This window comes from Giraffa tippelskirchi, chromosome 1 (assembly GCF_054371585.1).
Source record: "Giraffa tippelskirchi isolate mGirTip1 chromosome 1, T2T-mGirTip1v1.2.pri, whole genome shotgun sequence".
NCBI classification, from domain to species: Eukaryota; Metazoa; Chordata; class Mammalia; order Artiodactyla; family Giraffidae; genus Giraffa; species Giraffa tippelskirchi.
Window position 1 is genome coordinate 121,047,491 of NC_137275.1, and position 22,781 is coordinate 121,070,271.

The following is a 22,781-nucleotide window of genomic DNA, read 5'->3' on the forward strand; positions in this document are numbered from 1 at the left end:
CCCTCTCCACTGGCTGAGCATTAAAGCCATTTTTCTATTTCCTCCAAACTCTGTCTCTGTATTTTCTATTTGGCATCAGTGGACAAAGGAAGCCATGCGTTTGGCCACCAAAGTAATCAGTTCATGTTCAACGTGTTGGTACCATCAAGTAGCTCTGAACTGGAACAGGGACCTGTATGTCCTCCCATGAATCCCACAGCCCAGGTAAGCTCTTGTCAGCTTCAGATTCTGAATAGGAACAAACTATGGTAGTTATAGTTCCCATTTCAGGATTTCAGAATCGGGACATATTTCCATATTAGAACGATCAGAGAATCCTAAGGGAAATCAGTCCTAAATATTCATTGGAAGGACTGATGCTGAAGCCCCAATACTTTGGCCACCTAATGAGAAGAACTGACTCATTGCAAAAGACCCTGATGCTGGGAAAGTTTGAAAGCTGGAGAAAGGGGCGACAGAGGATAAGATGGTTGGATAGCATCACTGACTGTATGGACGTAAGCTTGAGCAAGCTCTAGGAGTTGGTGATGGACAGGGAAGCCTGGCTGTACTGTCCATAGCAGTCGCAGAGTCGGACACGACTCAGCGACTGAACTGAACTGAGAACGTGCCCATCCATATAACTGTTGGGGGCATCAGAAAAAATTAGCTCGGCGGTTTGGCTTCCAAACCAAGGCCAAAAGTGCAGTCACTAACAATAATGCACCTGACATTCTCACTTGTCCACATCCGCTCAGGAAAAAGAAAATAAGGTTGGAGGCCTTAGAAGATGACGCATTTCTGGCGCGCAGCGGAATCCGGAAGCCAAGGAGGCTCCGGAAACGTGGAGGCGGGGCCTGAGGTGGGCGGCCGCCGCTGAGGCTTCGGGCGCTGGCGCCGAGCTTCTGGCGGGAGCTGAGATCCGGGGCGAGGCCTACTTCCCCGTGGCAGCTCGTGGGGAAGCGGGGGCGAGGCGGGGCGGGGCGGGCGCTCGGCCTTCTGACTGCCCAGGCCCGCGGATGAAGAGGTGGGCGGCTACCTGAGTTTTGTTCGGTTCGGCGGTTGTGGCTTGCGGCCGCTGCAGTCGCGCTCTTGCTGCCTCAGCATCCCTCACAACCCACGGCCTCGCCGCTGGCCTGCCGCTTGACCTGCCGGCCGTTTTGGGCCGCAGAGTCCATGAGAGCGCGGGCCCCGCCGCCGCTTTTGCAGCTTAGCTGTAATTCCGGGGCGCCCGGAGCCGACGGAGTCATGACCGCAGCATGAACGCGGAACCTCCAGAGGAGAAAGCAGCGTCAGAGGCGGAGGCAGGAGCCATGCCAGAGAAGCGCGCGGGTTCGCGGGCCGCGGGCGGCAACTCGGTGAGCGTGGGCTTGGAGGCCGGACGCGTTGCTCAGTCCGAAACCCGGAGTCAGGGGAGGTTGGGCCGTGTTGTGGCCGGAGTGCAGGGACGCCCGGTGCGGGACTGGGATCTGGTTCCCCTGGGGATGAAACATTGACCGTCGGCTCGGCGCAGGGGCTCTGGCTCTCGGAAAGCCTTTCCTTTTCCGACTCAGCCAGCCGACTTCATCACTGCTAGGCTTTCCTAGCGTTGCTCGCCGCTAGATTAAAATTTAGGCGACTTGGTTGTTTCAGAAGACGCCCGATGTGGGATTGTGAATATAAGTAATTTGATTTTTTCAGAGTTCTCCATACACGTGACAGCCGGTACTGCTTTCATGGTGCATTTCTGGCTTGAGCCAACTTAGAAGATGTGCGGAGAGCATTCAGAACCTGCCTTGGGCCCTGGACCCTGAACCCGGAAGGTGGCGTGGAGGCTGGGCAGCTCCTTCCTGTTCCTTCTTGGTTCTTTAGGCTGTCTCTGCAGCGTTTGGTGAGCAGGATTTCAGAGGGAGCTGCCGATCCCAGGGCCCGACTGAGGAGTTTATTCAGGCCAATTTCTTGAACAGTTTCACGTGAGATTCAGACTGGGTTCGGCAGAACAGACTATGTCCGTGGCGTTTAGATGTCTGACGGTGGAACTCTTAAGCATAGAGTGTCATTTCTTAAAGATCTTTTTTGGAGTCTCTTTTAGACAGGAAACAGAAATGGTACAATGAATACAAACTAATGCCAACGAGACTTTTTTCCAAAGAAAAATAGAAACTTTAAGAAAATTAAATTATATGCAATCGGCTTCGGATTTAATTTGCTTTTAAAGAATGCTAAATGATGTTGAAGACCCCCTCCTGCCCAAATGACTTTTTATTTTTGGAAAAACAAAAACCCTTAAGGGTTCCTCATTTCAAAGATAATATTTCTGGAAAGTGGAAAGGTTTTTTGGTAGGAGGAGGGAAATTCTATAGAATTGGGTTTTCTCGTTTTGTTTTTGATTACATAAAAATTAGACTTGTCTTCCTGCCGCTTAAAGGAGACCGAATTGCCAGCTCCTCCTCCTGTCTTTGAATCAGTAGACCATAATTACTGACCATTGGCCAAGGTACTAACCTTGGAGGTAGCCTCCTTCATCCTTTTCCATATTTTCATCTAATACATTAATAAGTCTATCTAGGTTTCCCAGGTAAAGATTTTAGTTTTTTGTTTTGTTTTTTTATCCTTTCTGCATTCCTGTGGTTCAGTTCCTCAGCATTTTTGAGCTAGATTTTGGCTTTGATACTGTTGCTTTACCATCTGGTTGCTCTCCACCTTATTGATCAGTGGAATCAAGAATGTAAATATGATCATTATTGCTATTCTTAAATATTTTCATTGGCTTTCCATGGCTTATTGTATAAAAAAATAACCTGACAAGTTGACACATTATAGCATAATGATTAGGTGAGCATGCTTGGAATTTCCCTTTCGACCTTTTATTACCTATATAACTTACGGCAAGTTATACAACCTTTCTCAATATTTCGGACATAAATGATTGGTCAGAATGTATAAGTGATCCCTGACTGATAAAAAGCATTCAATTCTCTCCCATGTACTAATAATCTATATAGGAACTAGACTCCAACCTAAAAATTTTAATTGCTAAGTTTATGTGCTTAGAGCAGAAACTTTTGAGAGATGTGTATTCAATGAAACTGAGACAGTTGATTCCCTGATAGGAGTCTTGATGCTAATTAGGAATAGATTCCTGTCCAGTCTTTCCTTGTCTCTGAGGGTGCATCTAGTCAGTGTTGATAAATTGCAGTGAATACTGACAATGAGTTTTGGTGCTTGCTCTGTTTAGTGAGATCAGTAGAATGGGCAGGTAACAGAGTTCATCCAGTGGCACGTTTTGTAATATGTGTGGCCTGGGAAAGAAGTGAATGCCTTTAATATGCTCATGTCATATGCCAGTACCCGCAAATCATGTGTCTTTCCTGCTTGTAGTTTCTTTCTAGTGTTGCTAACAGGTGCTACATTCTTTGCCTCCACCTCCCACTCCCCAGTTGTTTAGTAACTAAACAACAAGAATTGGTTCATCTTGATGTGTTGGAATTTCCTTATACCTTGATTCTATAATAGTGTATTCATTGTTTCAGGTTCTTAGATGCTACTAATAATCACAAGCAAGACTGCCCATGTCCAGGGATTTGGTTGGCAAATAGATGTATTGACCTGAATAATAGAAGGAAATCGTGTGTTTATTCTAAGAGATCATCGCATTCTAGAAAAGGGAGGTGTGTGTAGAAAATAAGTTCTTTTTTTAGTGTCCTTTCTTTGCTCTGTCTCTCCCTAGTTGTGTGTGTATGTAACACCTTGAAACATGGTGTCAGAATTATTTGCATTATCATTGAAAGCATATTTCCTATTACCAGGTAAAGGGAAATTCCTTTTGGAGTTATTTACCTTTGAGCATCTAATGAGAATTAAAGATTTTCTGCAAAGAAAATACAGCTGAATTTAGCATACTAGGTATTTCACAGTGTTCATGAACTACATAGAAGCAACCTTTATGCCCACTGACAGATGAATGGATATAGAAATTATACATATGTATGATGGAATATTACTCAGCTATAAAAAAGAACACATTTGAGTCTGTCCTAATGAGGTGAATGAACCTAGAGCCTATTGTGCAGAGTGAAGTAAGTCAGAAAGAGAAAGAAATATTGTATATTAACACATGTGTATGGAATCTAGAAAGATGGTACTGATGAACCTATTTGCAGAGCAGCAGTGGAGATGCAGACATAGAGAAAAGACTGGTGAACACAGTGGGGGAAGGAGAGGGTGGGATGAATTGAGAGAGAGACATGGAAACACTTACATCACCATATGTAAAATAGATAGCCAGTGGGAATTCGCTATGTGACACAGGGAGCTCAACCCAGTGCTCTGTGACAACCTAGAGGGGTAGGAGATGAGAGGGAGGGAACATATGTATGCCTGTGGCTGATTCATGTTGATGTACCAGCACAATATTATAAAGCAATTATCCTCTAATTAAACTTAAAAAAAAAAAAAAAGCCAGTACTAGGATACCAGATAGGATCCCTGATGGATGGCTTCTCAGGATCAGTGCCATTCTGGTTACATTTGATGTCTATTTAGTTGATTTTCCTCAGATTGTTTCAGAGAGGCCCCTGTAAAGGCTAATTTTGATTTACAAGAACAAGAATGTCATATGGGCAAAATGGAAATAATATCAAAGAGCAGTTTGTTACCAAAACAAAACAAAAAAAAGGCTGAAATCACTAGATATGTTTTGTTTGTAAAAAATTAAAGAGGGGACTTCCCTGGTGGTCCAGTGGTTAAGACTCCTCGCTTCCATTGTAGGGGGCACTGGTTTGATCCTTAATCAGGGAACTAGGATCCTGTATCCCACATGCTGAGTGGTACAGACAAAAAAAAAAAAAAAAGTGAAAGAGGTCCTAGGGATATTTTAGGGGAAATTTATTTTAAAATTAACTTTCAGTTCTTAACAATCAGTATGTCATTTCAGTAATAAAACAGTACTGGGACACTGGTGCAACCAAACTCTGCTAAATAGATGATAGCAGAAAAAAGATTAAAAGCATTCGTGAATAGTTGATCTGTTGCAATTTATGAGTAACTGCATCATGCTTTCATAGCAGAGACATTTATACTTTATATTTAGAATTATGCAGATGTCTAGACAGCTTTCTGTTATTAAGCCCAGTCTTTATCAGAACACAGAATTATAGTTGTTGTTTTATTGTTCTTAGGCCTGGTAAAGGCAGGATTTTTCAGAATTTGCTTCTTTGGGTATTTGAGCATCCTTTTCCTCTGTTTGTCTTACCAGATTAAATCTTTGAGGACAGGGACTACAGCTGTGTATCTTTTAATTTAAATATTTAGGCAATCATCAGAAAATGTATTAGAGAAGTAAATCAGTCAAGTTTAAACCAGCAATTATGATTATCAGTGAAATTAAATTGTTGCTATTATATGATGTTTTGGTTGACCTTATAAAACAAATTGGAGAGTTCTGTTTTATTCTCTGAAGAGTTTGTGTAAGATGGATAATACAGTTAGAACTTTGTAGTTCTTTACTTTTTTGGACTAACGTAGTTTTAGAACAATTCAGATTTTCTGTTTGATTTTTTTATTTTTTTCTGTCAGTTTTAGTAAGTTGTATTTTGCTAGGAACTTGTCCATTTCATTTAAAATTTCAGATTAATTGGCATAAAGTTGTTCCTAACAGCCTCTTAGGCTCTTTTTAATTACTATTGGATCTTTAGTCTTTTTTTTTTTATTGCTACATTGGTAATTTTTACCTTTAAAATACATTAATTTTCTGATGTCTTCTGGATAGTCACAAGTTTTTCAAATAGCAATAATTTCATGTCTTATTCCTATATTTCTGTATTATATGAACTAGACTATTGAGGAAAACATTCAGTAGTAATGATAAAAGTGTACAACCTTCTCCGCTTAACAGGAGTATATGTATTTTTCCACTGTCATGTAGGGATATGAGAGTCGGACCATAAAGAAGGCTGAACACTGAAGAATTGATGCTTTAGATCTGTGGTGTTGGGGAAGGCTCTTGAGAGTCCCTCGAACTGCAAGGAGATGAAATCAGTCAGTCCTAAAGAAAATCAGTCCTGAATATTCGTTAGAAGGACTGATGCTGAAGCTGAAGCTCCAGTACTTTGGCCACCTGATGTGAAGAGCCGACTCATTAGAAAAGACCCTGACACTGGGAAAGATTGTAGGCAGGATGAGAAAGGGGCGACAGAGGACGAGATGGTTGGATGGCATCACTGACTCAATGGACATGAGTTTGAGCACGCTCTGGGAGATGGTGAAGGACAGGGCAGCCTGGCGTGCTGCAGTCCATGGGGTCACAAAGAGTTGGACACAACTGTGTGACTGAACAACAACATGTTCAATTGTATGGATATATCACAGTTTGGTTTTTCATTCATCCCTTGGTGAACATTTGGTTTATCACCAGTTTTGGGCAGTTACAGATAAAACTGCAATGAGCAGTCATCAACCAATCTTTGTATGAACTATACCTTATTTTCTTTTAAGTAAATATCATACTTAGGAGTAGAGTGGCTAGAACATATGGTAGGTGTATTGTTTAACATTTTAAGGAACTGCCAAACTTTTTTAATTTTAAAATTTTAATTTAAAATTTTCTATTGCCACCAGCCCTGTGAGAGTTCATTTGCATCCTTATCAACCCTTGGTCAGTCAATTTTCGCTCTTCTGTTAGATCTGTAGTAGTGTCTTACTTGTTTTTATTTTGCATCTCTCTGTAGCTAATTTTGTTCAGCATCTTTCCATAAGCTTACTTGCCATCTGTATATCCTCTTGGTGAAGTGTCTATTCACCTCTTTTGCCTTTTTATTTGTTGTTTTTGTGTTATTATCTTATAATTGAGATATAAGATAATATTTATTTATTTATTTGGGTTACAAGTCTTTTATCAGATATATGTTTGCAAATATTCTGAGCAGAAGTTTTAATTTTGATAAAGTTTTAATTTTATCAGTATGTTCTTTTAAGGATTGTTTTTGGTTTCGTATCTAAGAAATCCTAACTCAATATCACAATTATTTCCTTTTATATTTTTAGAATCTTTTTAGATTTTACAGTTTTATGACCCATTTTGAGTTAATTTTTATATGTTGCAAAGTATGGATGGGATTTCTTTTTTTGTATATGGCAATGAATTGTTGCATCATCTGTTGAAAGGACTTATTCACTGAATTGCCTTTGTACCTTTGTCAAAATTCAGTTTTCCCATGTATGTGTCTGTCTGTTCTGGATTCTCTATTTTGTTTCATTGATCTGTTTATCTTTATATCAATACCATTCCATCTTTATTACTGGAGATTCATAATAAGATTTGAAACAAGTCGAGTTTGTCCTGCATCCTTGTTCTTCTGTTTTAAAATGATTTTGGCTATTTTGTTGTCGTGTCCCACTCTTGCGACCCCATGGACTGCAGCATGCCAGGCTTGTCTGTCCTTCACTGTCTCCCAAAGTTTGCTCAAACTCATGTCCATTGAGTTGATGATGCCATCTAACTATCTCATCCTCTGTTGCCTCCTTGTCCTCCTGCCCTCAATATTTCCCAGCATCAAGGTCTTTTCTAATGTTCAGGCTCTTTGAATCATGTAGTCAAAGTATTGGAGGTTCAGCATCAGTCCTTCCAGTAAATATTCAGGGTTGATTTCCTTTAGGATTGACTAGTTTGGTCTCCTTGCTGTCCAAGAGTCTGTCAAAGTCTTCTACAGCACCACAGTTCGAAAGTATCAATTCTTTGGGGCTCGGCCTTCTTGATGGTCCAACTCTCACATTCGTACATGACTGCTGGAAAAACCGTAGCTTTGACTATATGGCCCTATGTCAACAAAGTGATGTCTCTGCTTTTTAATATGCTGTCGAGATTTGTCATAGCTTTTCTTCCAAGGAGCAAGTGTCTTTTAATTTCATGGCTGCTATTCTGAGTCCTTTGCATTTTAGAATTATAAAACCAGCTTGTCAGTTTCTACAAAAAAGTCGGCTGATATTTTCATTGGGATTGTGGCGATCCAGAAGATCAGGTTAGAAAGAGTTGAAAAAGTATAGATCTATAAACAAGGTATCTCTCCATTTATTTTGTATCTTTAATTTCTCAGCCATGCTTTATAATTTTTAACAGTTCTTTTGTGTCACTTGTCACACTCATACCTTACATGTGATGTAAACATACTATGAAAGTGAAGTGAAAGTCACTCAATCATGTCCGACTTTTTGTGACCCCATGGACTATACAGTCGGTGGAATTTCCTAGCTACTGCAGTGGGTAGCTGGTCCCGTTTCCAGGGGATCTTCCCAACCCAGGGATCAAACCCAGGTCTCCCACATTGCAGGCGGATTCTTTACTAGCTGAGACACCAGGGAAGCCCAAACATACTATAAATGTAAATTATTAAGAAATTTAAAGTTCACAATTGTTTTTTGCCAATATACAAACACAATTCATTTAAAAAATTTTTAATTGTGATATATGTGACAAAATTTACCATTCAGTTATTTTGATGGTACAGTTAAAACTATAAAGTTTAATTATTTTTAACTGTACAATTCAATAGTGTTAAGTATATTCACATTGTAGTGCAACCAATCTCCAGAACTTTTTCATCTTCTAAAACTGAAACTCTGTATCTGTTAAATAGCACCTTCCCATTTATCATAGCTCCTGGTAACCACCATTCTGCCTTAAGTTTCAAAGTATTGACTAGATACTTCATAAGTGGAATCATATACATTGTCATTTTATGACTGGTTTATTTCACTTAGTATAATGCCCTCAAGACATGCTGTCTTTAAGATTGTTGAAGGCATGTATGGCATGTGTAAGGATTTCCTTCCTTTACTGCTGCTGCTGCTAAGTCGCTAGAGTCGTGTCCGACTCTGTGCGACCCCATAGACGGCAGCCCACCAGGCTCTGCTGTCCCTGGGATTCTCCAGGCAAGAATACTGGAGTGGGTTGCCACTGCCTTCTCCAGTGCATGAAAGGGAAAAGTGAAAGTGAAGTCGCTCAGTCGCGTCCGACTCTTAGCGACCCCATGGACTGCAGCCTACCAGGCTCCTCCATCCATGGGATTTTCCAGGCAAGAGTACTGGAGTGGGGTGCCATTGCCTTCTCCGTTCCTTCCTTTAAGACTGAGTAATTCCACTTTCTGTATGTGCCACAGTTTTGTTCTTCCATTTATCTGTTGATGAACATGACGTTGCTTCTGTTTTTTGGCTATTGTGAACATATTTTTATTTCAGATAGTGGCCATCCTGATTTGTGTGAGGTGATACCTCATTTTGATTTTGCAGTTTCCTAATGATTAGCATGTTGGACATGTGTTTTGTTTGTTTGTTTGTTTTTTATATTATAGCGTGTTTCTTTTCTTTTTTTTAGATTTTTTTCTGTGATGTGGACCATTTTTACAGTCTTTATTGAATTTGTTACAATATTGCTTCTGTTTTATGTTTTGACCACAAGGCATGTGGAATCTAGCTCCCTGACCATGGATCAAACCTGCCCTTCTGTGTCGGAAGGTGAGGTCCCAACCACTGGACCACCAGGGAAGTCTCAAGCATCTTCTCATATGTTTGTTGGCCATTTGTATATTTTCTTTGGAGAAATGTATATTCAAGTCCTTTGCCTCCTTTTAAATTGGGTTATTTGGATTAACTCTATTAGATACACACTTTAAAAATGTTTTCTCTATAGGTTGTCTTTCACTGTGTTGACTTTGTCCATTGATGCACAAGTTTTAAATTTTTATAAAGTCCAGTTTATCTGTTTTTACTTTTGTCTCATGTGTTTTTTGGTACCATATCCAAAAAAATCATTGTCAAATCTAATATCATGAAGCTTTTCCTCTGTGTTGTCTTCTAAGAGTTTTAGATCTTATGTTTAGGTCTTTTTTTTCTTTCCTGCTAATCTCAAACTACTAATTTATTTCTCTCCATAGGTCTTTGGTTCATTTTAAAAGTTTGTAATTTTGATAAAGTCCAATATCTGTTGTTTCTTTTGTTGCTTGTCATTTTGGAGTCATGTCTAAGAATCCATTCCTAAATCCAAGATTTACCTCTGTTTTCTTCTAGGAGTTTTATGGTTTTAGCTTAGGTCATTGATCTGTTTTGAGTTAATTTTTGTATGTGGTGTGAGGTAGGGTTCCACCTTCATTCTTTATATGTGGAAATTGAATTGTCTTAGCACAGTTAGTTGGAGAGACTGTTCTTTGCTCATTGAATGGATTTGGCACTGTTTTTTGACAACAATCAATTGGACATAGATACAGGAATTTCTTTGTGGCCTCTCAGTTTTATTCAGTTGGTATGTATGATAGCCTCCTTCTGGCTTCTATATTGACAAGTTCTGATATACGGTGATCTTTGAGTTTGGAGTTATACGTGGGACAACCTTATCTTTTTTCCAGTTGGCAGCAGATAACCTGATTGACAAAAGTCAGATGTCCTCATTCATCTGAACTTTTCAGGTCATGTTGGGAAAGCAGTTGAAGGGGTTGGTGAAAATAATCCTTCACCTAGGTACACACTGTCCAGGGCAGACTTCTTAGTGCTGGGAAAGAAATGGGTGAATAAGTAAAGGCCTGTGCTTTACTTTGCCTGAGAAACTGACCTTTGACTTCTGTTACCCCTTAACTGAAGTTGTTGTAGTCCAGGCTACCTGCTATATGTATGTCCTGATTCTATTTGTGGAGAAAGAAAGGCAGTGTAAGTAATACAAATGGTTAGTAGCACATACTCTGGAGGTATGTGACTCTCCAGATGTAATACCAGCTTTGGCACTTACTAATCATGTGAATTGGGAAAGTACTTAAATTCTGTGCATCTGAGTTTTGTCATCTATAAAATGGGGATAATAATAATTCCTATCTCAAAAGATTATAGTTAGGATAAAATGATAGTAATGTGCTTTTATCAGGGTATCTGTTGCTGTAAAAGGATAATTTTTGCCTGTTTTATATCTCAGGACCTTTTGTAGTAGACTGTCCCTGACCTGTGTTCCTGTCCTTAAGAGTGTTTATTTCCATTTTAAATTGTACATTACATGAAATGGGAGCAGGAATAGTTTCTTCTATTGCTACTATTATTCTAAGTATCTTGTCGACATATAGCAGAACTCAACAAATATGTGTTGAATGAATTGATCTCTTGGAGTGATTGATGTTTTTCTTTTGGCTGTGCCACTTGGCTTATGGGATCTTAGTTCCCCAAACTGACTAAGGGCAATAAAAGTGCCAGGTCCTGGACTGGGGCAATAAAAATGCCAAATACTGGACTGCCAGGGAACACCCTGGAGTTGAATATTTTTTTTATTGTTAAAGAATGCTGGTGGAGGTGGGTGGGAGGGAGGCTCAAGAGGGAGGAGATATATGTATATTTAATAACTGGTACACATTGTACAGCAGAAGCCAACACAACATTGTAAAGCAATTATCCTCCAGTTAAAACTAAATATTTTCAAATTTAAAAAAAAAAAGAATCCTGATAGAGGTAGAATATTTACAAAAGCAGTTCTTGGGATCTTGGTTTGCTTTAAGTTGGGTGGCAGTTGGTAAATTAAGTTTGAAAACTTGAATGAGAAAAAAGTTATTTTATAAATATTTTATGAATTCTTGATCTTACCAACATAATAGCTGTGTCATTTACTCAGCTATTTAATGTAGGACTGAGAAAATTTTTATTTTCTGTGGAAGTTATTTCTACTGAAGAAATAGGCAGTAAAACTGCTTTTCCAACTTGCATTCCAATATTATTAGGTAGGAGAAAGAAAAGCACACTTTTAGGTAATAGTCATTTATTTGTTTTTTAAAACCATTTGTGTTCTTCTCCTTGTGTTTGTATTTTAAAAGCTTTCTAATAAAAAATTTATTTTTGATAGGGTATTTTACTAACCAGGTAGGTATAAATGATATAGGCAAAAAGCATATGTAAAAATTATTAAAATATTGAAGGCTCATAGTGAGACATACTTTTCACATATGTTTTTATAGTGATGCAGAGATGGCTGACCAAATCTTACGGCAGTAATTTCCAACTGTGGAGTACCAGTTTTTAATTAGAACATATTTGTTTAGAGGTATAATAGAGACAATAGTTTACATAGTTACACTTGGTTCAAACTCAAATATTTTCATTTTTAACAGGTTAACTGTGGATGATGCAATAATGTATTTGATAAAGGGATTTATTATTGTACATAAGTCCAGGAACAGTGTGCTTAGCTTAGCAGTTTGACTTCATCCCTTGGTGTACCTCGAATGCTTATTACATTCATAGACTTTGCTTTTCTCGGTATGTTGACTTCTGGTCTTTAGGATCAACCCGTTGTGGTTTCAAGATGGCTAACTGCTCAAGTAACACATCCTTACACAGTAATGCCCCTAAACTGGGTGCGAAGAGGTATTTCACTGTGGTTTTGATTTGCATTTCCCTGATGGCTAACGAGTTGAACATCTTTTCATGTGCTTATTGACCACTTGTTTGTCTTCTTTTGCCCATTTTTAAATTGGGTTGTCATTTTATTAGTGAACTCTAAGAGCTCTTTATATATTCTTATTTTAGGGATCCCCAACCTTCTGGGATCTAATAATGCCTGATGGATCTGGGATGGAGCTGATGTAATATTAACAGCAATAAAGTACACAATAAATGTAATGGTGCTTGAATCATCCCAAGATCAACCCCCCCCGCCCCCACCCCCCCCCCCCGCCAATGGAAAAATTGTCTGGTCCCTGATGCCAGAAAGGCTGAGTACTGCTGCCTTACCTGAGATGAGTTTTACAAATATTTACTTCCATTCCATTTTCATTTTATAGAGCACAAGTTTTAATTTTGCTTCAAAATTTTTTCTTCTAGTTTTATTGAGATATAATTGACATACAGCATCTGTAAGTTTAAGGTGTACAGCATAATGATTTGACTTATACATATATATATGTATCATGAAGTGGTTATCACAGTAAACTTAATGAGCATCCGTCATCTCGTGGATACAAAATTAAAGAAAAAACTAATTTTTTGTGATGAGAACTCTTAGGACTTACTATCTTAACTTTCATATATAACATACAGTGCTGTTCATTATATGTATCATATTGTACATTATATTCCTAGTACTTATAACTGGAAATTCATACCTTTTGACCTCCTTCATGCAATCCCTCCCCTCAATCTTTGGTAACCACAGATTGGATCTCTTTTTCTTTGAGTTTGTTTCTTTGTTTTTGAGGTAAAACTGACCTGCAACACAGTGAGAAGATCCCCTGGAGAACGGAATGACCACCCACTTCAGTATTCTTGCCTGGAGAATCCCATGGTCAGAGGAGCCTGGCGGGCTACAGTCCCTGGAGTTGTAGAGTCAGAACGACTGAGTGACTAATGCTTTCTTTCTGTATTTAAGTTGCTGATCTCTTAAGTCCAAATGCATCTTAACAACCCTGCATTTTTACTCCTGCTACCCTACACTTACTGTTTTTGACATTCTATTTTACATCTTTTTGTTTTCTATATCCCTTAACTGCTTATTGTAGATAGAGATGATTTTGCTAATTATTGCTAGCTAATTTTGCTAATTATCCCTACTGGCTTTATACATGGCTTATTTATTAGCTGTTGTGTGTTTGTCTTTACAGATGAGATTTTTCCTTTTACATTTTCTTGTTTCTAGTTGTGGCCTTTGTTTCCTCACTTAGAGAAGTCCCTTTTAACATTCTTATAAAGTTGATTTGGTGGTGCTGAACAAGCTTTTGCTTGTCTGTAAAACTTTTGATCTCTCCGTCAAATCTGAATGAAATTCTTTGTAGGTCTTTTTCCTTTCATCATTTTAAATATTGTGCCACTCCCTTCTCATCTGCATAGTCAGCTGATAGCCTTATGGTAGTTCACTTGTACTTAACTTGTAGCTTTCAGTATTCTCTCTTTATTTTTGCCATTTTAATTACTACTTATCTTGGTGTGGTCCTTTTTGGGTTGACCATGTCTCAGATGTCTGTGATTCCTGGACTGTTTGGGATGTCTGTTTCCTTTCCCCAGTTAAGGAAATTTTCAGCTATTGTCTTCAAGTAAGTTCTTTCTTTTCTCCTTCTGTGGAAGTTTGTATTTTTTTTTTCTCCGTTTTTTTTAGCATAGTTATTTTTATTTAGAGTTGTAGATGAGGCTGTCAGCATATGGATTTCTTATATTGCTTCTTAAAAAAATTTTAATTGGACAATAATTATTTTACAGCATTGTGATGGTTTTTTGCCATACATGAATTGGCCATAGACACACGTATGTCCCCTCCCTCCTGAACCCCCCACTTCCCACCTTGCTCCCCATCCTGTCCCTCCAGTTTGTCACAGAGCAGCGGAGAGGTTTGTGTTTTGATCAAGTTCAGTGTATCTATTTTTTTCTTTTTTTGCTTTTTCTTTTGATGTTACTATCCAAGAAATCATTGCCAAGTCCAGTGTCATGAAGCTTTTGTGTTGTCATCTAAATTTGATAGTTTTAGCTCTTATGGTCAAGGCATTGATCCAATTTTAGTTTGTTTTCTACACATGAAAAAGTGAAAGTGAAAGTCACTCAGTCGTGTCCGAATCTTTGGAATTCTCCAGGCCAGAATACTGGAGTGGGTGACCTTTCCCTTCTCCAGGGGAATCTTCCCAACCCAGGGATTGAACCCTGATATTCTGCACTGTGGGTAGATTCTTTACCAGCTGAGCCACCAGGGAAGTCCTTTCTGTACATGATGTAAAGTAAAAAGGTCTCCTTCATTCTTGCACATGTGAAGTGAAGATCCCACTTCCCTAGCACTGTTCGTTGAAGAAACTGCTCTTTCTCCATTGAATGGTCTTAGCACCCTTGTTGCAAATTATTTGACCATTGTACAAGTGTTTATTTCTGGATTCTCTTATACTAATTTGGTCTATATGTCTGTCTTTATCCCAGTACCACACTGTTTTGATTATTTTTGTATAGGGTTGGCAAAAAAGTTCATTCTGGTTTTTCCATAAGATGGATCTAGTAGTGCTTAGTTGTCTTTAAGTTCATTTAGAACAAGTTTGTTGGATTTTATTGTGACAGCTGTTATATCAGCGTGCATTTAATAAGAAACCAAAATTGGTGAATTTTTGTGTAGCCATTTTAATATTGGAGATGGAAAAAAAACAACATTTTGGGCATATTATGCTTTATTATTTCAAGAAAGGTAAAAATGCAACTGAAATGCAAAAAAAGAAAAAAAAATATGTGCAGTATATGGCGAGGGTGCTGTGACTGACTGAATATGTCAAAAGTAGTTTCCAAAGTTTTGTGCTGGAGATTTCCTGCTGGACAGTGCTCCACAGTCAGGTAAACCAGTTGAAGTTGATAGCAATTAAATCAAGACATTAATCGAGAACAGTCAATGTTATGTCATGCAGGAGATAGCTGACACACTCGAAATATCCAAATCAAGTGTTGAAAACCATTTGTACCAGCTTGGTTATGTTAATCACTTTGATGTTTGAGTTCCACCTAAATTAAGCCAAAAAAACCTTGACTATATTTCTGCACATGATTCTCTACTTAAACATAATGAAAACATTCTATTTTTAAAACAAATTGTTATGGGTGATGAAAAGTGGATAGTGTACAATAATGTAGAAGTGAAGAGATTATGGGGCAAGCAAAATGAACCACCAAGGCTGATTTTCATCCAAAGAAGGTGACGTTGTGTGTATGGTGGGATTGGAGGGAGTCTTCTATTATGAGCTCCTTCTAGAAAACCAATCGATTATTTCCAATAAGTACTGCTCCCAGTTAGACAAACTAAAAGCAATACTTGACCAAAAAGCATCTGGAATTAGTCGACAGAAAACACATACTCTTCCATCATGATAACGCAAGACTGCATGTTTCCTTGATGACCAGGCAGAAGCTGTTACATCTTGGCTGGGAAGTTCTGATTTACCTGCTATATTAGCCAGACATTGTACTTCCAGAATTCCCTTTATTTCAGTATTTATAAAATTCTCTTAATGGAAAATGTTTCAATTCCCTGGAAGACTGTAGAAAGCACCTGGAGCAGTTCTTTGCTCAAAAAGATAAAAGCTTTGGATGATGGAATTTTGAAGTTGCCTGAAAAATGGCAAAGATATTGGAACAAAATGGTGAATACATTATTCAGTAAAGTTCTTGGTGAAAATTAAAAATATGTCTTTTATTTTTTAACTTAAAAGCCAAAGGAATTTTTTAGCCAACCCAGTAATATGTTTTCAAATCAGGAAATGTGAGAACTACAGGTTTGTTCTAATTTTTCTAGATTTCTTTTGGCTATTCAAGGTTCCTTGAGATTTCCATATATAATCACGACATCCTAAATAGAAATAATTTTGCTCCTTCCTTTCCAGTTTGGATTTTTTTTTTCTTCCCTAATTACTCTGGCTAGAACTTCCACTGCTGTGCTGAATATAAACTGTGGAAGTGGGCATCTTCCTGATCTTGGATAAAAAGTTTTTTCAATTTTTTCCACCTTTGACTATTTTGGTGTTAGGTATGAATTTTGCGTATGTGCCCTTTATTATATTGAGATAGTTTCCTTAAATGCTTGTTTTTTGGAATTTTTTTTTTTTTTAACCATAGAAAGGTGTTAATTTTGTTGAACGCTTTTTCTGCATCATTTGAGGTTGAGCATGTGGGTTTTTTCCCCCTTCGTTTTGATGTGGTGTATTTCATTGGTTGCTTTTCATATATGAACCGTTTTTACATTCCAGGAATAAATCTCACTTGGTCGTGGTATATAGCTCTTTTAGTATGCTGCTGCATTTGGTTTGCTAAGAACTATTGTTAAGAACTATGCATCAACAACATAGGAAAACTAGTCTCTAGTTGTCTTTTCTTGAAGTATGTTTGTCTGACTTTATACAGCTAATGCTGTCATCATAGAGAGGCTTCATAACATGTGTTCAGTTGTGAGAAGAGTTAGAGAGGGATTGGTGTTCTTTAAATGTTTGGTTTAAAGTGAAGCCATCAGATTCAGGGCTTTTCTTTGTCAGGAGGTTTTTGATTGCTGATTCAGTCTTACTAGTTCTAGGTCTGTTTTTATATTCTGTTCTTGATTCAGCCTTAGTAGATTTTGTGTTTCTAGGAATTTATCCCTTTCAACTAGTTTATCCAATTTGTTGGCCTGAGTACTGAATAATCCCTTGTGACATTTCTTTCATTTCTGATTTTAGCAATTTAAGTCTTCCCTCTATTTTTCTTGTTAGTTTTGCTAAAGATTTGTCAATATTTTGATATTTTCATAAATATCAACTTTGGGCTTTGTTGCTTCTCTATATTGCATTTACTTCTTCTGTAATCTATTCTTTCTTTCCTTTTTTTTTTTTTTTTGCTTTGTGTTTGCTCTTTTCTAGTTTCTTACGGTGAAAGGTTAGATTATTGACTTCAAATCTTCTGTTATCAGGCATTTACAGCTATAAGTTTGCCTCTAAATACTACTTTAGCTGCACTCAAGAAGGTTTGATATGTTATGTTTTCCTTTACTTTCATCTGATAGTTTACTGGAGAAGGAAATGGCAACCCACTCCAGTATTCTTGCCTGGAGAATCCCAGGGACGGAGGAGCCTGGTGGGCTGCCGTCTATGGGGTCGCACAGAGTCGGACACGACTGAAGCGACTTAGCAGCAGCAGCAGCAGCAGCAGCATCTGATAGTTTGGTAACTTGCCTTGTGAGTTCTTCTTTGACCCATCATCATTTTAAGGCGAACATTGATTAATATTCACGTTTACGAATTTTCCAAATTTTTGTATGTTACTGACTTCTGGTTTCATTTCATTGTGGTCGAGAATATACTTTGTGATTTTTAATTCTTTAAAATTTATTGAGACTTGTTTTATAGTCTTTTCATGTGCACGTGAGAAGAATGTGTATTCTGCTGTAGTAGGGTAGGATACTCAACATCTCTCATGTCTAGTTAGTGTACAGTATTACACTATTAGTGTTGGTGAAATCTTCTGTTTATTTGTCGATCTGGTCTAATTGTTCTATCCATTATTGGAAGTGGATATTGAAGTCTCCAATTAATTGTTGATTTCTCTGTTTGTGCCTTTTTTAAAGGGTATGGTTGCCAGTGGATGAGGGGGATTGACTTAATGTTGCACAAAATAAATATCTTTGATATTGATTGTGAGTGAAGTTGCTCAGTGATGTCCAACTCTTTGTGACCCTGTGTACTGTAGCCTGCCAGGCTCCACTATCCATGAAATTTTCCAGGCAATGATAGCGGAGTGGGTTGCTATTTCCTCCTCCAGGGGATCTTCCCAACGCAGGGATCAAACTCTGGTTTCCCGCATTGCAGGCAGAATCTTTACTGTCTGAGCCACCAGGGAAACTGTTTATATTGATCATAAAGGGGTCCTGTAAATAAATATGATATATTTCACTTTTAATGAAAAGTACAAAAGGTGAACAATTCATAGAAAAAAATACAAATACCTAATAACCATAGGAAAGAAGCTCAATTTGATTTGTAATCAGGGAAATCCAAAATAGAATGAGATGATCATTTTTAAAAAGTCTAACAAAAATGTGAAACTTATTTGTAATATTAGAATATGAGGAGACAGGTATTCTCAAGCACTGTTGATGTAGCAAGTTGTTTTTTAAATTTTTGGTAACTTAATAAATTTTTGGTGTTTTTTACTATTTTGTTATGAATATACCCATGTGTTCATCATCTTATTCTAGATGAAACACTATCTTTTTTCTTTTAGCTATAAATTTATTTAATTTTTTAGTTGAAGGATAATTGCTTTACAGAATTTTGTTGTTTTCTGTCAATCCTCAATATGAATCAGCCACAGGTATACATATACCCCCTCCCTTTTGAGCCTCCCTCCCATCTCCCTCTTCATCCCACCCCTCTAGGTTGATACAGAGCCCCTGTTTGAGTTCCCTGAGCCATACAGCAAATTTTTACATATAGTAATGTAGGTTTCCATGTTATTCTTTCCATACATCCTACCCTCTCCTCCCCTCTCCCCGAATTCATAAATCTATCCTCTATGTCTGTTTCTCCATTACTGCCCTATAAATAAATTCTTCAGTACCATTTTTCTAAATTCCGTATATTTGTATTAGTATACGATATTTATCTTTCTCTTTCTGACTTACTTCACTCTGTATGATAGGCTCTAGGTTCATCCACTTCCTTAGAACTGACTCAAATGCATTCTTTTCATGACTGAATAATATTCCATTGTATATATGTACCACAACTTCTTTATCCACTCATCTGTTGATGGACATCTAGGTTGCTTCCATGTTGTAGCTATTGTAAATAATGCTGCAGTGAACAATGGGATACATGTGTCTCTTTCAGTTTTGGTTTCCTCAGGGTATATGCCTAGGAGTGGGATTGCTGGGTCATATGGTGGTTTTATTCCTAGTTTTTTAAGGAATCCCCATACTGTCTTCCATAGTGGCTGTATCAATTTACATTCCCACCAACAGTGCAAGAGTGTTCCCTTTTCTCCACACCCTCTCCAGCATTTATTGTTGGTAGACTTTTTGATGATGGGCATTCTGACCAGTGTGAGGTGGTACCTCATTGTAGTTTCAATTTGCATTTCTCTAATAATGAGCAATGTTGAGCATCTTTTCATGTATTTGTTCGTCATCTGTATGTCTTCTTTGCAGAAATGTCTGTGTAGGTCTTTTCCCACTTTTTGATTGGGTTGTTTGCTTTTCTGGTATTGAGTTGTATGAGCTGCTTGTATATTTTGGAAATTGATCCTTTGTCAGCTGTTTCACTTGCTATTATTTTCTCCCATTCTGAGGGTTGTCTTTTCACCTTGCTTATAACTTCCTTAGCTGTACAAAAAGTTTTAAGTTTAATCAGGTCCCACTTGTTTCCTTTTGTTTTTATTTCCATTACTCTAGGAGGTAAATCATAGAGGATCTTACTTTGATTTATGTCATCAAGTGTTCTGCCTTTGTTTTCCTTTAAAAGTTTTATAGTTTCTGGTCTTACATTTAGGTCTTTAATCCATTTTGCATTTATCTTTGTGTATGGTGTTAGGAAGTGTTCTAATTTCAATCTTTTACATGTAGCTGTCCAGTTTTCCCAGTGCCATTTATTGAAGAGGCTGTCTTTGCCTCATTGTTATTCTTGCCTCCTTTGTCAAAAATAAGGTACCCATAGGTGCATGGGTTTATTTCTGGGCTTTCTAGCTTGTTCGATTGGTCTCTATTTCTGCTTTTGTGCCAGTACCATACTGTCTTAGTGACTGTAGCTTTGTAGTATAATCTGAAGTCAGGAATGTGGATTGCTACGCTCCATTCTTTCTTCTGCTTTGGCTATTCAAGGTCTTTTGTGTTTCCATATGAATTGTGAAATTTTTTGTTCTAGTTCTGTGTAAAATGCCGTTGGTAATTGGATGGGATTCATATTGAATCTGTAGGTTGTGTTTGATAGTATCATGTTCACAATATCGATTCTTTCTACTCAGGAACATGGAATATCTGTCCATCTGCTTTTGTCATCTTTGATTTCGTTCATCAGTGTCTTATAATTTTCTTTGTACAATTCTTTTGTCTCTTCCGGTAACTTTATCTCGAGATATTTTATTCTTTTTGTTACAGTGGTGAATGTGATTGACTCTTTAATTTCTCTTTCTGATTTATCATTGTTAGTATATAGAAATGCAAGTGATTTCTCTGTATTGATTTTGTTTCCTGTGACTTTGCTAAATTCACTGTTTAGATCTACTAATTTTCTAATAGTATGTTTAATGTTTTTTGTGTATACTATCTGTCATGTGCACACAGTGAGAACTTCTTTTCCAATCTGGATTCCTTTTAATTTTTTTCTTCTCTGGTTGCTGTAGCTAGGACTTCCAAAACTATGTTGAATAATAGTGGTAAAAGTGGACACCCTTGTCTTATTCCTGATCTTAGGGGGAATGCTTCAGTTTTTGACCATTGAGAATAATGTTTGCTGTAGGCTCATCATGTATGGCCTTTACTATGTTGAGGTAAGTTCTTCTGTGCCCATTGTTTCAAGAGTTTTAATCATAAATGGGTGCTGAATTTTGTCAAAGGCTTTTTCTGCACCTGTTGAAATTATCTTATGGTTTTTATCTTTCAGTTTGTAAATATGGTGCATCACATTGATTGATTTGTGTATATTGAAGAATCCTTGCATCTCTGGAATAAACCCAACTTCATCATGGTGTATAAGCTTTTTGATGTGTTGTTGAATTCTGTTTGCTAAAATTCTTTTGAGGATTTTTGTTTCTATGTTTATCAGTGATACTGGCCCGTAGTTTTCTTATTTGTGTGTTGTCTTTGTCTGGTTTTGGTATCAGGGTGATGGTGGCCTCGTAGAATGAGTTTGGAAATGTTCCTTCCTCTGCAATCTTTTGAAAGAGTTTTAGAAGGATAGGCATTAGCTCTTTTCTAAATGTTTGATAGAATTCTCCTGTGATTCTGGTCCTGGGCATTTGTTTTTTGGGAGATTTTTCGTCACCGTTTTGATTTCAGTGCTTGTAATTTCTTCGTTTATAATTTCCATTTCTTCCTGGTTCAGTCTTGGAAGATTGAACTTTTCTAAGAATCTGTCCATTTCTTCCAGGTTGTCCATTTTATTGCCATGTGGTTGTTCATAATAGTCTCTTAGAGTCCTTTGTATTTCTGCATTGTCTGTTGTAACCTCTCCTTTTTCATTTCTGATTTTGTTGATTATTCTCTCTTTTTTTCTTGATGAGTCTGGCTGAAGGTTTGTCCATTTTGTTTATCTTCTCAAAGAACCAGCTTTAAGTTTTATTAATCTTTACTATTGTTTCTTTCATTTCTTTTTTAATTATTTCTGCTCTGATGTTTAGGATTTGTTTCCTTCTGCCATTATTGCGGGGCGGGGGGCGGGAGAGGTGTGGTTCTTTCTCCAGTTGTTTTAGGTGTAAAGTTAGGTTGTCTCTTCGATGTTTTTCTTGTTTCTTTAGGTAGGATTGTATTGCTGTAAACTTCCCTCTAAGAACTACTTTTGCTGCATCCTATAGGTTTTGAGTTGTCGTGTTTTTGTTGTCATTTATTTCTAGAAATTTTTTTATTTCCCTTTTGATTTCTTTATTAACCTGTTGGTTATTTAGAAACATATTGTTTAATCTCCATGGGTTTGTGTTTTTTACAGTTTTTTTCTTGTAATTGATATCTAGTCTCTTAGCATTGTAGTCAGAAAAGATGCTTGATATGATTTCAGTTTTCTTAAACTTATTGATGTTTGATTTGTGACCCAAGATGTGGTCTATCCTGGAGAATATTCCATGTGCACTTGAGAAGAATGTGTATTCTATATTTGGATGGAATGTCCTGAAGATATCAATGAGATCCATCTCATCTAATGTATCATTTAAGACTTGTGGTTCCTTACTAATTTTCTGTTTTGATGATCTGTCCAGTCCATTGGTATGAGTGGGGTGTTAAAGTCTCCTACTATTATTGTTACTGTCAGTTTCTCCTTTTATGTCTCTTATTGTTTGTCTAACATGTTGAGGTGCTCCTATGTTGTTACGTATTCCTCTTATATTGATCCTTTGTTCATTATGTAGTGTTCCTAATCTCTTGTAATAGTCTTTATTTTAAGATCTATTTTGTCTGATATGAGGATTGCTACTCCAGCTTTCTTTTGCTTTCCAATTGCATGGAATATATTTTTCCATCCTCTCACTTTCAGTCTATATGTGTCTTTAGGTCTGAAGTGGGTTTCTTGTAGACAGCATATATATGGGTCTTGGTTTTGTATCCATTCAGCCAGTCTGATTCTTTTGGTTGGAGCATTTAATTCATTTACATTTAAGGTAGTTATTGATATATATAT

The 22,781-nt window shown here is 37.5% G+C and overlaps 1 pseudogene across 1 annotated transcript in view; it reads left to right on the forward strand.

The window, feature by feature from the left end:
• The first annotated feature begins 831 nt into the window (after window positions 1–831).
• LOC145507560 (solute carrier family 71 member 2-like) overlaps window positions 832–22,781 on the forward strand; it is a 130,618-nt pseudogene continuing 108,668 nt past the window's right edge. The window contains exon 1 of the transcript XR_014054932.1: window positions 832–1,337. The product of XR_014054932.1 is annotated as a solute carrier family 71 member 2-like (transcript). The remainder of the gene's footprint in view (window positions 1,338–22,781) is intronic.